Source organism: Carassius auratus, unplaced genomic scaffold, assembly GCF_003368295.1.
Source record: "Carassius auratus strain Wakin unplaced genomic scaffold, ASM336829v1 scaf_tig00039398, whole genome shotgun sequence".
Lineage (NCBI taxonomy): Eukaryota > Metazoa > Chordata > Actinopteri > Cypriniformes > Cyprinidae > Carassius > Carassius auratus.
The window spans coordinates 135,001-151,559 of record NW_020526511.1 but is presented as its reverse complement, the minus strand read 5'-3'; the positions used below and the strand labels follow the sequence as shown (position 1 = coordinate 151,559).

Below are 16,559 nucleotides of genomic sequence, written 5' to 3'. Positions count from 1 at the left end.
GACTGTAACGCAGCTCTTCTGACTCTAACGCAGCTCTTCTGACTCTAACGCAGCGCTTCTGACTCTAACACAGCTCTTCTGACTCTATCGCAGCTCTTCTGACTCTAACGCAGTGCTTCTGACTCTATCGCAGCTCTTCTGACTCTATCGCAGCTCTTCTGACTCTAACGCAGCTCTTCTGACTCTAACGCGGCGCTTCTGACTCTAACGCAGCTCTTCTGACTCTAACGCAGCTCTTCTGACTCTAACGCAGCTCTTCTGACTCTAACGCGGCGCTTCTGACTCTATCGCAGCTCTTCTGACTCTAACGCAGCTCTTCTGACTCTAACGCAGCTCTTCTGACTCTAACGCAGCGCTTCTGACTCTAACGCGGCTCCTCTGACTCTAACGCAGCTCTTCTGACTCTAACGCAGCTCCTCTGACTCTAACGCAGCGCTTCTGACTCTAACGCAGCTCTTCTGACTCTAACGCAGCTCCTCTGACTCTAACGCAGCCCTTGTGACTCTATCGCGGCTCTTCTGACTGTAATGCAGCTCTTCTGACTCTATCGCAGCTCTTCTGACTCTAACGCAGCTCCTCTGACTCTAACGCAACCCTTGTGACTCTATCGCCGCTCTTCTGACTGTAACGCAGCTCTTCTGACTCTAACGCAGCGCTTCTGACTCTAACGCAGCTCTTCTGACTCTAACGCAGCTCTTCTGACTCTAACGCAGCTCCTCTGACTCTAACGCAGCGCTTCTGACTCTAACGCAGCTCTTCTGACTCTAACGCAGCGCTTCTGACTCTAACGCAGCTCCTCTGACTCTAACGCAGCGCTTCTGACTCTAACGCAGCTCCTCTGACTCTAACGCAGCGCTTCTGACTCTAACGCAGCTCTTCTGACTCTAACGTAGCGCTTCTGACTCTAACGCAGCTCTTCTGACTCTAACGCAGCTCTTCTGACTCTAACGCAGCTCTTCTGACTCTAACGCAGCTCCTCTGACTCTAACGCAGCGCTTCTGACTCTAACGCAGCTCCTCTGACTCTAACGCAGCGCTTCTGACTCTAACGCAGCTCTTCTGACTCTAACGTAGCGCTTCTGACTCTAACGCAGCTCTTCTGACTCTAACGTAGCGCTTCTGACTCTAATGCAGCTCCTCTGACTCTAACGCAGCCCTTGTGACTCTATCGCGGCTCTTCTGACTGTAATGCAGCTCTTCTGACTCTATCGCAGCTCTTCTGACTCTATCGCAGCTCTTCTGACTCTAACGCAGCTCCTCTGACTCTAACGCAGCTCTTCTGACTCTAACGCAGCTCTTCTGACTCTAACGCAGCGCTTCTGACTCTAACGCAGCTCATCTGACTCTAACGCAGCGCTTCTGACTCTAACGCAGCTCTTCTGACTCTAACGCAGCTCTTCTGACTCTAACGCAGCTCTTCTGACTCTTACGCAGCTCTTCTGACTGTAACGCAGCTCCTCTGACTCTAACGCAGCTCCTCTGACTCTAACGCAGCTCCTCTGACTCTAACGCAGCGCTTCTGACTCTAACGCAGCTCTTCTGACTCTAACGCAGCTCTTCTGACTCTAACGCAGCTCTTCTGACTCTAACGCAGCGCTTCTGACTCTAACGCAGCTCTTCTGACTCTAACGCAGCTCTTCTGACTCTAACGCAGCGCTTCTGACTCTAACGCAGCTCCTCTGACTCTAACGCAGCGCTTCTGACTCTAACGCAGCTCTTCTGACTCTAACGCAGCTCTTCTGACTCTAACGCAGCGCTTCTGACTCTAACGCAGCTCTTCTGACTCTAACGCAGCGATTCTGACTCTAACGCAGCTCCTCTGACTCTAACGCAGCGCTTCTGACTCTAACGCAGCTCTTCTGACTCTAACGCAGCGCTTCTGACTCTAACGCAGCTCTTCTGACTCTAACGCAGCTCTTCTGACTCTAACGCAGCGCTTCTGACTCTAACGCAGCTCTTCTGACTCTAACGCAGCGCTTCTGACTCTAACGCAGCTCTTCTGACTCTAACGCAGCTCTTCTGACTCTAACGCAGCGCTTCTGACTCTAACGCAGCGCTTCTGACTCTAACGCAGCTCTTCTGACTCTAACGCAGCGCTTCTGACTCTAACGCAGCGCTTCTGACTCTAACGCAGCTCCTCTGACTCTAACGCAGCGCTTCTGACTCTAACGCAGCTCTTCTGACTCTAACACAGCTCCTCTGACTCTAACGCAGCGCTTCTGACTCTAACGCAGCGCTTCTGACTCTAACGCAGCTCTTCTGACTCTAACGCAGCGCTTCTGACTCTAACGCAGCGCTTCTGACTCTAACGCAGCTCCTCTGACTCTATCGCAGCTCTTCTGACTCTAACGCAGCTCCTCTGACTCTAACGCAGCGCTTCTGACTCTAACGCAGCTCCTCTGACTCTAACGCAGCGCTTCTGACTCTAACGCAGCTCTTCTGACTCTAACGCAGCTCTTCTGACTCTAACGCAGCGATTCTGACTCTAACGCAGCTCTTCTGACTCTAACGCAGCGCTTCTGACTCTAACGCAGCTCTTCTGACTCTAACGCAGCTCTTCTGACTCTAACGCAGCGCTTCTGACTCTAACGCAGCTCTTCTGACTCTAACGCAGCTCTTCTGACTCTAACGCAGCGCTTCTGACTCTAACGCAGCTCCTCTGACTCTAACGCAGCGCTTCTGACTCTAACGCAGCTCTTCTGACTCTAACGCAGCTCCTCTGACTCTAACGCAGCGCTTCTGACTCTAACGCAGCTCTTCTGACTCTAACACAGCTCCTCTGACTCTAACGCAGCGCTTCTGACTCTAACGCAGCGCTTCTGACTCTAACGCAGCTCTTCTGACTCTAACGCAGCGCTTCTGACTCTAACGCAGCGCTTCTGACTCTAACGCAGCTCCTCTGACTCTATCGCAGCTCTTCTGACTCTAACGCAGCTCCTCTGACTCTAACGCAGCGCTTCTGACTCTAACGCAGCTCCTCTGACTCTAACGCAGCGCTTCTGACTCTAACTCAGCGATTCTGACTCTAACGCAGCTCTTCTGACTCTAACGCAGCGATTCTGACTCTAACGCAGCTCTTCTGACTCTAACGCAGCTCTTCTGACTCTAACGCAGCGCTTCTGACTCTAACGCAGCTCTTCTGACTCTAACGCAGCTCTTCTGACTCTAACGCAGCGCTTCTGACTCTAACGCAGCTCCTCTGACTCTAACGCAGCGCTTCTGACTCTAACGCAGCTCCTCTGACTCTAACGCAGCGCTTCTGACTCTAACGCAGCTCTTCTGACTCTAACGCAGCGCTTCTGACTCTAACGCAGCGCTTCTGACTCTAACGCAGCGCTTCTGACTCTAACGCAGCTCTTCTGACTCTAACGCAGCGCTTCTGACTCTAACGCAGCGCTTCTGACTCTAACGCAGCGCTTCTGACTCTAACGCAGCTCTTCTGACTCTAACGCAGCCCTTGTGACTCTATCGCAGCTCTTCTGACTCTATCGCAGCTCTTCTGACTCTAACGCAGCGCTTCTGACTCTAACGCAGCTCCTCTGACTCTAACGCAGCGCTTCTGACTCTAACGCAGCTCCTCTGACTCTAACGCAGCGCTTCTGACTCTAACGCAGCTCTTCTGACTCTAACGCAGCGCTTCTGACTCTAACGCAGCGCTTCTGACTCTAACGCAGCGCTTCTGACTCTAACGCAGCTCTTCTGACTCTAACGCAGCGCTTCTGACTCTAACGCAGCGCTTCTGACTCTAACGCAGCGCTTCTGACTCTAACGCAGCTCTTCTGACTCTAACGCAGCCCTTGTGACTCTATCGCGGCTCTTCTGACTGTAACACAGCTCTTCTGACTATAACGCATCTCTTCTGACTCTAACGTAGCGCTTCTGACTCTAACGCATCTCTTCTGACTCTAACGTAGCGCTTCTGACTCAAACGCATCTCTTCTGACTCTAACACAGAGCCGCTGACAGACAGACCTTTAGAAGACATTTTGGTATCATCTGTGAGTTCGGCTGCTGACTTTAATAACATGCAACTTTAGAAAGATTAATTGAGTATCGCATGATTTCACACGACGAGGAGATTCAGAGACATTCACAGAGACACTGTTATATACACAAGTGTTTATCTGACAGCAGATCCAGTGCTCATATTAGTGACTAGACCTGGCTTTGACACATACTTCACGATCCAATCTGGACTTATATCCAATCTGTGACTATATCAGGCACAGGACATGCTGTAAAATATATGAGAGTCAGTTGGTTACATTATAATACTGGGGTTAAAATGAACTGATTTACATACAAATGCTTAAATTACATTTAATTATTAAGTTAATTAAATTACACAATTTATATTTCTACTCCATTTTTTATATAATAATTTAAATATTGGCTGTCGTAAAAACATGATAGATTTATTCAAATATAAATGAAACACTGTAGAACAGTAAAAATTATAATAAATGTTATATGGTGCATTTATTCTTTTGTCTAGCTGACTAACGTTTGTGGTCACTGAATATGTTTGTTTGACGTCTGAAACACTGATCGATTGATTACACGAGAGAGGAGACTCTACTCTTTCATTAAACACACCTTCAGATGTCGATTCATGTTTATTTCCTGCTGAAACTGTTATTACAGCGATCTTCACTCCACTTTACAGCGTCAAAGCAGCATTTATTGTTTGAATACTGTAGTAAAATAGAACAAATTATTAATTTGTTTCATATCAAAAGGTACAAAGCACAAAGCTTATGGCAATTAATGTTCCGTTCATTAAATAAAAACAGTCAAGACTGATCAGTTTTTGGGATTTAAGAATCATAATGATCTGATAAAACTGAGACTCAGTATTGTTACCCAGCTGTAATAGCGTCTGTCACACGTGTGTTTGGTGTTCATCCACATCGTCACCGGTAGACTGACTTTTAATATTGTTTTAATTGTTATTGTTTGAAGTGTTTCAGCTGGAGTGTCATCGTTCATCAGCTGATGATTTCTGCAAACCGTCAATGCCAAGTGAGATATTTTATTTAACAGAATTCGCCTACAAAAAAACGACCCGTTTGGACTACACCCCTCTAGTTCCTGCAGTAATGACGTCACTAAAACAGTTTTTTGACTAACCTCCGCCGACATGAATACACAAAAAGGGGGCGTGGTCTTGTGCTCCGACGGAGAAGAGGAAGAGCTGTGTTTGTGTTTGTCGCCATGTCGATTGAAACGCTGTTATTTTCATCTCGGAGTCCAATCATCTTTGTTTGGGCTTCCCAGGACGCTGTATTTGGAGATTAATGGTTACAATTTATGTTTAACTCTGTTCCCGAAAATTATAATCCACATGTAAAACTATGTGCAGCACATTTTGCTAAGGACAACTTCCTCAATCTGAATCAGTTTAATGCCAGATTCGCACAAAGATTATTCTTGAAAGATGGAGCAGTTCCCTCTTTGTCTGGATGTTAGGGCTGTGCAAAAAAATCAAATGTGATTTCCATGTGCATCTCGTCAGTAAAAATGCTCCTGTGATTATAAGTACATCTCCAGCACATGCTCCTGACCACTTGCTTCTCAAAACTAGTTCAAAACTAGTCCAATCATGTTTCCAGGAGGGCAGCGTGCGCTCAGCTGCTGTCGAATCACAACACAGGAACCACCCCAGACAGCAACATAGTGTCGGCCCAGATCCGGCCCACATCTGGCCCGCATGAAATCCATGCGGGCCAGATGTGGGCCGAATCTGGACCGAAACTGCTTGCTGTCAGGGACTGGCCCAATCAGAACTCGTCACGTATTTCTGAAGGAGGGACTTTATAGAACAAGGAAGTCATCAGCACGTTTTTATTACAGTGAAAACAGCAGTATACAGATAGATGAATTGTGTGAAAAATACTGTTTTTTATTTTCACGCGAAACATGAACATGTTATATTGCACACTGTAAACACAATCAAAGCTTCTTATTCCCAGCAGGATCGATCGCTCAGTATTGATCCACGGTGTCCAGGAAACGGCCTGTAACGAGACCAGCTGACCTCTGACCTCTGGAGATCAGTGGTGTTGTTTTGAGGAGGACGCTGGCGTCTCTCTGAGCATCTTCACACTTTTGTGTCGACGTGTTGTTGAGCGTTTTGAGCTGGTTAATGAAGAACGACGCAGACGTGAGTGTTTGATGTGTTCAGGAGCGGCGTCTGGACTCACTGATGACCGATCGATCACTTGTGTGTGTGTGTGTGTGTGTGTGAAGGAGCCCGCGGGGAGTGTCAGGTTCCTTTGTGAAATTTCAATTAGAAATAACTTTATTGGTTATTGCTCCCTGGAGACAACAATCTTATCTGTGTCATCAATAACAGCAGGTCTGTCTGTCGAACCACCGAGGACTGCACTGTAAACACACACACACACACAATAAATACACAATAAGCAAACACACACACAATAAACACATTTACTATCACACACTGATTCGTGTTCATTTCTCTGCCCGTGTCTGAGTCTCTGCTGGTGATGAGTCCTGATCTCTCAGTGTGTGTTTCAGATGGTCAGTATTTGTTCAGGTCACTCAGTGTTTGATCTGTATCTGTCAGAATCAGAAAGAGCTTTTATTATTCAGTGTGTTCAGTGACGAGAGTTACAGAAGCATCCAGTGCACAGAAATACAAGAAAATAATAATATTCTAAAATAAAACATGTATAAAATGAAGTATATACAATATATAAAAAAAATACCCAAGGCACAGAAGAAAATAACCATAGGTCGTATAGAGATGATATCTACAGATATCTAAAGAAAAAGAAGTTTGGAGTCAGTACGATTCTTTACTGGTTTTAAGTCTCTTCTGCTCACCATGGCTGCATTTATTTGATCAGTGTCACATGATCTTCAGAAATCAGAATAATATGATGATTTACTGCTCAAGAAACATCTGTTGAAAACAGTTGTATTTCTGTGGATTCAGGATTCACAGATGATTTCAGATCAGTTTTACAGATCAGTTCTGTGCTAATGTCTCATCACTGAACACATTGAGCAGATTCTCTGTTAATGATCCGTTCACATGAGGGTCACATCAGTCTCCTCGGGTCGTTCGGCTGGCGTGTGGAGCACAGACATGACTGTGTCTGCTTCGTGTGTTAGTTGGCGTGCTTTAGCAGTATTTGCTGTACTCTTTAAAGGGTCAGGCATGATGAGAGAAGCTATGTGTGAGTATCAGAATAATGAAACTCTCTCATCTCATGGTTTGTCCTTGAATAGATCCGCTGGAGACCATCACGACTATTGATTCCTTCATTGATGGGACTGTGTGTGTGTGTGTGTGTGTGTGTGTGTGTGTGTACATATCCAGACAAATTTGTACCTAGAAATAAGCTAAACCTGAAAAAATCTACCAAATTCTCCATTTGGGGATGTCCTTATTTGTAAAAACAGTATAAAAATAATGTAAATAAACTGTTTATATGAGTTAGTGTGTGGGTAAGGGTTACAGTATTACTTTATAACTGGCTGTATGAAAAAATAGGAAATGTCCCAGTTTAGATACCTGAGTAATGTTGAAGAGATTGAGGTAAGATTAAAGTTGCAAATCATTTAATATTAGTAAACTTTTTTATGATAGAAATGTTAATTGGCAGACAGATATATTCAGTGATGCAAACTGCTCCACTTTTTCCCTCAAATATGACTTTTATTTTTAGAGTGAGAGGAAGATTTAAGGTGCATGTGTAAATGATGTTACCTGTACATCTCTACAAACAGTGAAGCTGTGAGTTTGACTTCAAAATCAGTGATTTTACCCTCATGTTGCTAATAAATAGTGTAGCCATTCATGATCTCTGTTTTATTAATAAAGGTCATTGTGGACAGCAAGTCACTGAATGTTTCTGTGTATAAGGTAAATTTATATAAATATTATGGCATTATACTACAGCATGTTATTATATAAAACCAATTTGTTGAGCTGATGATGTACCCACAATGAGGGTAAAACCTCAAACACACACACACACACACACACACACACACACACATGTAAAGTCGGTCCCCCACAGTGTTCAAGACATGGTTACAGCCTTGTGTGTGTGTTTGAGGTTTTACCCTCATTGTGTAACTAAATGTTCCCATTAGGACATACAAGCCAAATTCTTTTTCAGCACACAGTCTTAATGTGGAAACTGATTTAGAAGCATATAAATAATGAAAATGTACAAATGCTAAAAGGTTTGTGTGAGAGTTTAGAGGAAACATCATCAGCTCAACAATTTAGCTTTATATATAACATGCTGTAGTATAATGCCATACGTGCAGTGTAGAAATGCTGAAAGGGCTGTAAGTAGAGAATAAAAAATTATTAGTTCAATGTAAAAGCAATAGAAGTCAACACACAAAAATCTCCATAATAGATACATTTGTGTATGTGTGTGTGTGTGTGTGCTGATATCACTGATAACAATTGACCTGCTGACTGTTTCTGCTCAAGAGACAAAAAATTATATGATCCTTATTGAATATAGTCACATCCATGAACTCGATATGAGCGTGAGATGTTTGTGCTCAGGTGAATTTAAGGATGTTTAGGTGTTTCTGCAGCAGTATTGTGACAGACAGCAGGTTTGTGTGCAGTGAGACCATAAACTGTATAATAATGTGGACATTGTGTCTGTGACATCACCTGTAGTATTTAGATTGTTTTGAAGCCCAAAGTGGACAGAGCCAAACTTCACCATCCTGGCAGCGCGTCACTCCTAAGACAACCGAAAATAAGCAAAGAGGCGGCGTGTGGGTGGAGCTGGTTGAGCAGTGAGAGAGCAGTGAGACGGCAGTGAGAGCAGTGAGAGAGCAGTGAGACGGCAGTGAGAGCAGTGAGAGAGCAGTGAGACGGGTTGAGCAGTGAGACAGCAGTGAGACAGCAGTGAGACGGGTTGAGCAGTGAGACGGGTTGAGTAGTGAGACGGGTTGAGTAGTGAGACAGCAGTGAGACAGCAGTGAGACGGGTTGAGCAGTGAGACAGCAGTGAGACAGCAGTGAGACGGGTTGAGCAGTGAGACAGCAGTGAGACGGGTTGAGCAGTGAGACAGCAGTGAGACGGGTTGAGCAGTGAGACAGCAGTGAGACGGGTTGAGCAGTGAGACAGCAGTGAGATGGGTTGAGCAGTGAGACAGCAGTGAGACAGCAGTGAGACGGGTTGAGCAGTGAGACAGCAGTGAGACGGGTTGAGTAGTGAGACAGCAGTGAGACGGGTTGAGCAGTGAGACAGCAGTGAGACGGGTTGAGCAGTGAGACGGGTTGAGCAGTCAGATAGCAGTGACAGCAGTGAGACAGCAGTGAGACGGGTTGAGTAGTGAGACAGCAGTGAGACGGGTTGAGCAGTGAGACAGCAGTGAGACGGGTTGAGCAGTGAGACGGGTTGAGCAGTCAGACAGCAGTGACAGCAGTGAGACAGCAGTGAGACGGGTTGAGTAGTGAGACAGCAGTGAGACAGCAGTGAGACGGGTTGAGCAGTGAGACAGCAGTGAGACGGGTTGAGTAGTGAGACAGCAGTGAGACAGCAGTGAGACGGGTTGAGCAGTGAGACGGGTTGAGCAGTCAGACAGCAGTGACAGCAGTGAGACAGCAGTGAGACGGGTTGAGTAGTGAGACAGCAGTGAGACAGCATTGAGACGTGTTGAGCAGTGAGACAGCAGTAAGATGGGTTGAGCAGTGAGACAGCAGTGAGACGGGTTGAGTAGTGAGACAGCAGTGACAGCAGTGAGACAGCAGTGAGACAGCAGTGAGACGGGTTGAGCAGTGAGACGGGTTGAGCAGTGAGACAGCAGTGACAACAGTGAGACAGCAGTGAGACGGGTTGAGTAGTGAGACAGCAGTGAGACAGCATTGAGACGGGTTGAGCAGTGAGACAGCAGTGAGACGGGTTGAGCAGTGAGACAGCAGTGAGAGCAGTGAGACAGCAGTAAGATGGGTTGAGCAGTGAGACAGCAGTGAGACGGGTTGAGTAGTGAGACAGCAGTGACAGCAGTGAGACAGCAGTGAGACGGGTTGACCAGTGAGACGGGTTGAGTAGTGAGACAGCAGTGAGAGCAGTGAGACAGCAGTGAGATGGGTTGAGCAGTGAGACAGCAGTGAGATGGGTTGAGCAGTGAGACAGCAGTGAGAGCAGTAAGACAGCAGTGAGACGGGTTGAGCAGTGAGATGGGTTGAGCAGTGAGACAGCAGTGAGAGCAGTGAGACAGCAGTGAGACGGGTTGAGCAGTGAGACAGCAGTGAGAGCAGTGAGACAGCAGTAAGATGGGTTGAGCAGTGAGACAGCAGTGAGACAGCAGTGAGACAGCAGTGAGATGGGTTGAGCAGTGAGACAGCAGTGAGACAGCAGTGAGACAGCAGTGAGACAGCAGTGAGACGGGTTGAGCAGTGAGAGGAGCTGGAAAATTCATGCTGTTCTCTTTTATGTAGAAGCAGCAGCAGCTCTATTTATTGTCTGAGGCTTATGTTTTATTGAAGAGAGTGTGTTAGTGCATCTGTTCTTCATCCTCACAACAGTCTTCCTCCTGTTTCTCTCTGCTCTTACTCTCTTCTCTCTTGCGTTTCTCTTCTATTATTTGCAGTGATTTTTGGGTTGTCTCTTGAATCCCGTCATCCATCTCCTCTAATCTGTCTGTCTCTGTCTCGAGGCTGCTCTAATCATCTGTCTCACAGCATCTGATATCAGACGAGTGGCTAGTTTAGCTGTTTATCTCTCATCCCTCCAGAGACGAGAGGCTGTTTCTCTGATTCTCTCTGAGCTGTTTGTGTCGTCCAGATTAATATCAGACTGAAGCGTTCGATCCTGCGCCAGCAGAGACGCTCGCTCATGTTCTGCATCAGACGCTGCTCACGCAGGAATTGATGCGAGGATCTGTTTGTTCACACTGGAGACGTGTGTATGGTTTACACTGAGCAATGCAGCGCCGTCGAGTCATTCTCGTTCACTGGGGCAGAACGGATGGACTATAACTGTGGAAATACGACTGATGTCATTGAGTAATGCAGGACACTGGCACAAGAATGTCATGGATACTCATTATTTTTAGTTCTGTGTAAAATTATTTTCAGTACAATGGAGGAAAACACATCTACTTTATCATTTTGTGAAGAAAACACATTATGATAAAGTATAATCACTTTGCAAAGAATCAAGTCAATTCGCTGCCACCTACTGGTGAAAATATATCATAATCTAAATAAATGGTCTCTAAAATAATTAGTGATTGTTTTTAAACAAATTGTTTGAAAACTTTTCAAAAGAGGAGTCACTAGCTGTATTTCATCATTAAAGGATCAGTCCACCCATCATTTACTAACACTCCTTTGTCTGTGAAACACAGCAGAAGATATTTTGGTTACACTTTATTTTAAGGTGTCATTGTTACAATGTGATTACACATTTAAGTATTGAGTAATATTAATTAACTACACTGTGCTCACTATAGGGATAAAGTTTAAAGTCTTATTATTATAATTTGAATTATAGTAAAGTATATAATAATGCAGTGCCGTTATTTACATTGATGCATTTAGCAGACGTTTTTATCCAAAAGGACTTACAGTGCATTCAGGCGATACTTTTAACCAGTATGTCTGTTTCTTGGGAACTGAACCCATAACCTTTAGTTCTACCAGAAAGACTCGGAGAAGATATTGAAACAATTCATACATTTATTTATGACCCAGCAAGCTGTATGTTTGTATTTGGCGTAGGCCCCATTCGTAAATAGCTGTCCGAGGGTACGGATTCAGTATTTCCTGCCTGAAGATGAAGGCAGGGGCGCAGCCGACCCCCGTGACGTTTTAGGAGGGACCATCCTGGTGGTGGTGGTATGGTTGGAGGGGAAGAACATCCTGTGGTGGTAAGGGAGATGGAGGGAAGATGCTTGTTATTGTTGAGGGAGGAGCCAATCTTGGTGGTGGAGGGGTGGGTGGTGGCGAGTGACGTGTTCAGCATCTGCAAACTCAGACAAGTGTAAGCACAGGTTCTTTTATACTTCTATTATTAGAACGTGATTGGACGATTGAAAAGGTAATAGGTGACGCTAACAATTGAGTCTTCCTGGCAGAACTTATGCTAAAGCTTCCATTTCTACCAGAAAGACTCGGAGAAGATATTGAAACAATTCATACATTTATTTATGACCCAGCAAGCTGTATGTTTGTATTTGGCGTAGGCCCCATTCGTAAATAGCTGTCTGAGGGTACGGATTCAGTATTTCCTGCCTGAAGATGAAGGCAGGGGCGCAGCCGACCCCCAAAAACTAGTGGAAGAATAATTCTATTGGAATGGAGCCTACCCCCAGAAATGGAAAATTAATATACTTGCCGGCTGTCTATCTTGACGTACCTAAAAGAGAGAAAAATGAATAAATAAATAAATAAAATAATTAGCAATGAACAATCATGATAGACATGAAAACTTCAATAACTTGTTTTAACAGTTTATAATAGGGTTCCAATTATGAATTATATATATATATATATATATATATATATATATATATATATATATATATATATATATATATATATATATATATATATATATATATTTTTTTTTTTTTTTTTTTTTTTTTTTTTTTATACACGTGACGAGCCACACATAGACAAGGCCACGCTGAGCCACACATAGACAAGGCCACACTGAGCCACATAGACAAGGCCACGCTGAGCCACATAGACTAGGCCGCGCTGAGCCACACATAGACAAGGCCACGCTGAGCCACATAGACAAGGCCACGCTGAGCCACATAGACAAGGCCACGCTGAGCCACATAGACAAGGCCACGCTGAGCCACATAGACAAGGCCACGCTGAGCCACATAGACAAGGCCACGCTGAGCCACATAGACAAGGCCACGCTGAGCCACACATAGACAAGGCCACGCTGAGCCACATAGACTAGGCCGCGCTGAGCCACACATAGACAAGGCCACGCTGAGCCACATAGACAAGGCCACGCTGAGCCACACATAGACAAGGCCACGCTGAGCCACACATAGACAAGGCCACGCTGAGCCACATAGACAAGGCCACGCTGAGCCACACATAGACAAGGCCAAGCTGAGCCACACATAGACAAGGCCACGCTGAGCCACACAAGACGAGGCCGCGCTGAGCCACACTTGGACGAGGCCGCGCTGAGCCACACATAGACGAGGCCGCGCTGAGCCACACATAGACAAGGCCACGCAGAGCCACATAGACAAGGCCACGCAGAGCCACATAGACAAGGCCACGCTGAGCCACACATAGACAAGGCCAAGCTGAGCCACACATAGACAAGGCCACGCTGAGCCACACAAGACGAGGCCGCGCTGAGCCACACTTGGACGAGGCCGCGCTGAGCCACACATAGACAAGGCCACGCAGAGCCACATAGACAAGGCCACGCAGAGCCACATAGACAAGGCCACGCTGAGCCACATAGACAAGGCCACACTGAGCCACACATAGACAAGGTGACGCAGAACAACGCAACTAGTACATGGCATGAATTATGAAAACTGTACTTGACAGATAGATAGAGCATGGCACCACCACCAGTAGTTGCATAGGAATTTACCTGAATTATTATTGCAGAGCTTGCTGAGCTTCGAGGATGGTCTTAAGGTCAGGTCTTATGTAAGACTCAAAAGCGGAGGAAGACCATCTTCCCAGAATCTTAATAGCTGTTGTAGGAACGCCGCGTTCGGCTGCTGTAGTAGCTGCTCCTATCCTAAATGAGTGTCCAGTATACAGGGAAGGGGATAGGCTACAGTTTTTAAGGACAGAAACTAGATGAGATCTGAACCAGGTTTTAGAAAGAGGAGCTCCGTTAGAGAGTGAGAATAGGGGTGAGTGATCTGAGGATATTGTTATGGAAACACCAGAACCAGAAGAGTCATTTTTAGAGTGTTTAAGAAAAAGTGTAAAGAAGTTAGGAGAGAAATGTAAGTCAGAGAGACAGAGACCACGGACAGGATCAAAACGTTTAGATGCTGAAGTGAATTCGCCTGGGCGCATAAATACATAGAAAGCAGTTAAGAACACTGCTTCTAGCAGAATATTGGAGTATATGGAAAAAAGGCCATTGCGTAGGGAAAGGATTAATCTTTGCAACAGAGGCAAAGAAAAAGGCAACCTTTTGTCGGGGGAATTCGTAGAGGATTTAGCGAAGCCTTTGAGCAGTAATCTAACGGAAGAATCAGTGAAGAGACTTGGAAAATCGGGATTAAAATATTTAGCATAAAATTGAATCCCAGCGAGCAATCTGCGAATTGAGGAAATTTTTAAATTGCGATTTTCGAAATTAAAAACAAGGAACGAGCAAACCGTGGTAACCAGAATAGGAAATAAAGGTATCTGAAAGGAGTAGCAAAACATTAGAAAAGAAGACCAAGCTGAAGTGTAAGCTTTAAAAGTTGAAGGAGCAACTCCTTTAGACATGTAATGCCTAGCTGATTTTTGCAAATCGTCTAATTTAACATAGTTGCTGATAGGGGAGGGCAGGGTGTTGGTTCTGTATTGGCTGAAGGGCAAAGTCGTCTGAACGTCTGAAAACGAAAGCGGGAGAGCGCGTCAGCAATAACGTTGCAGTGCCCTGGTATATGAGCAGCTTTAATAATAAAATTGAAAGTGACGGATTGCCAGATTAAACGCCTCAAAAAAGGCATGATCGTTTGGCACGATGACCTGCCTTTATTGATAATGGCAACAGTGGCTTCGTTGTCGCAAAACAGCAAAATGCGTTTCCTTGACCACGCTGAACCCCAGATTACACTAGCAACTACCAGAGGATAAATCTCGTAGAGCGCAGAAGACACGGAACCTGATTCTTTCTTAGGGAATTTGTTTGGCCACTTCTCTGCGAACCATTGCCCTCGAAAAAACCCACCGAAGCCGATGGATGGGGCAGCATCGGTAAATAATTGAAGGTCTGCGGAGGATTCAAAGGCGTCATTGTAAAAGAAAGAAATACCGTTCCAATCATTAAGCAACTGAGTCCAAAATTTTATATCGGAGAGACAACCGTCATCTACCTGGATCGGATCGCTTAATTTTTGGACGGAATGGGCCATAGTTAACAGCCGAGAGATAAATGTTCTGCCTTGTGGTATGATGCTCATGGCGAAATTGAGGTGACCGAGCAGAGAGAGCATGTCTCGTTTCGTGACGCAGCGTAGAGAGGAAAAAGATTCCAGAAATGACCTGATCCTTAGGAGTTTCTCTTGTGGCAAAGAAGCTTGCATTTTGACTGTGTCAAGGGAAATGCCTAAGAATTCTAACGAAGTAGAAGGGCCTAATGTTTTTTCGGCAGAGAGTGGAACGCCGACGTCGCTAAATATTTTTTTAAGAATACTAAGGATGGAAGATTGTGAAGATGGAAAGTCGACTAGCAGAAAATCGTCTAGTAAATGCAAAACGAAAGGAAGCTTACAGATGTTCAGTAGAATCCAACACAGAGCTTCTGAGAGACTGTTGAAAATATGCGGGCTACTTCTACAACCGAACGTCAGCCTCACAGCGAAGTAGAATTTTGAGTTCCATTTCACTCCAAAATACGGCCAATCAGATGGGTGAATTGGAATAATTTTAAAAGCGTCGGTAATGTCAGCTTTGGCTAACCAAGCGCCAGGACCAGCTAATTTTATTAACTGGATGGCGTTATCCACCGTAGCGTAATGAAGAGAAAAAGGTGTTAGGGGAATGTTTTCGTTAACGCTAGCTATGTTGGAGGAATGTGGAGAAGACATATCAAAGATTAGACGTTTTTTACCGGAATATTTGCGAGTTGCGATGCCGATGGCATTAATCCGAAAAGGAGAAAAAGGAGGAGAAGTGAAGGGGCCGATAACATATCCTTTATTAACCTCTTTATCTAAAAGAACTGACACCACTTCAGGTTCCTGTCTTGCGGATTGCAATTTTTTTGCAACAAAAGAGGCAGAAAGAGGAGAGAGGATACCCACCCGAAACCCTTGGGACAAACCGGTGATTAAATAATCAACAAATACCGGATCGGGGTGAGAAGAGAGGTAGCTTGAAAGGTTGGGAATATTAATAGGAGTAGATGGGTGTTTATTCAAAATTTTTTTCCGAATTAGGGTTTTCCCTCGGGGTGCAGGTTTGTACCGGCGTGGACAAACAGATTTCGGGTGTGGATCCTTGCAAACACTACAAATATGAGCAAATTTGCAGTTAGGAAAAGAACAAACGGCCTCATTAAATTGAAAACATAGAGGTACGTTATTGAATTCTGCCGTAGTAGAGCGACCTCTGGAGTTTGAAGAGAGGCTTACATTTTCAGGACCGTGGACAGCGGCTGGAGCGTTACTAGCAAACGCTTTAGGGCAAAATGAAGCCTTGTGACCGTGAGCGCTGCAAATAGCGCATGTTAAGCTCTTTTGGCCTCCGAAATGGCGGACGAGCAGTTCGGTGTCGGTAACTGACCAGTCTAGTCTTGAATTAAAAAGTGAGATAAAGGAGGCAGATTTTGCTGAGAAGGACTTGTGGTACTCGTAAAATAGAGTTCCCCCGTATCTTTGACTGAAGTCC

The 16,559-nt window shown here is 45.2% G+C and overlaps 1 protein-coding gene and 1 long non-coding RNA gene across 2 annotated transcripts in view; one reads left to right on the top strand and one right to left on the bottom strand.

The window, feature by feature from the left end:
* Positions 1-16,559, top strand: part of LOC113083896 (limbic system-associated membrane protein-like) — an 86,882-nt gene that overhangs the window by 40,292 nt on the left and 30,031 nt on the right. The window lies entirely within an intron of this gene.
* LOC113083897 (uncharacterized) lies at positions 11,673-12,216 on the bottom strand. The gene is made up of 2 exons (XR_003283494.1): positions 12,153-12,216; positions 11,673-11,976 (listed from the first exon to the last, which is right to left on the bottom strand). It is a non-coding gene; the product is annotated as an uncharacterized LOC113083897 (long non-coding RNA).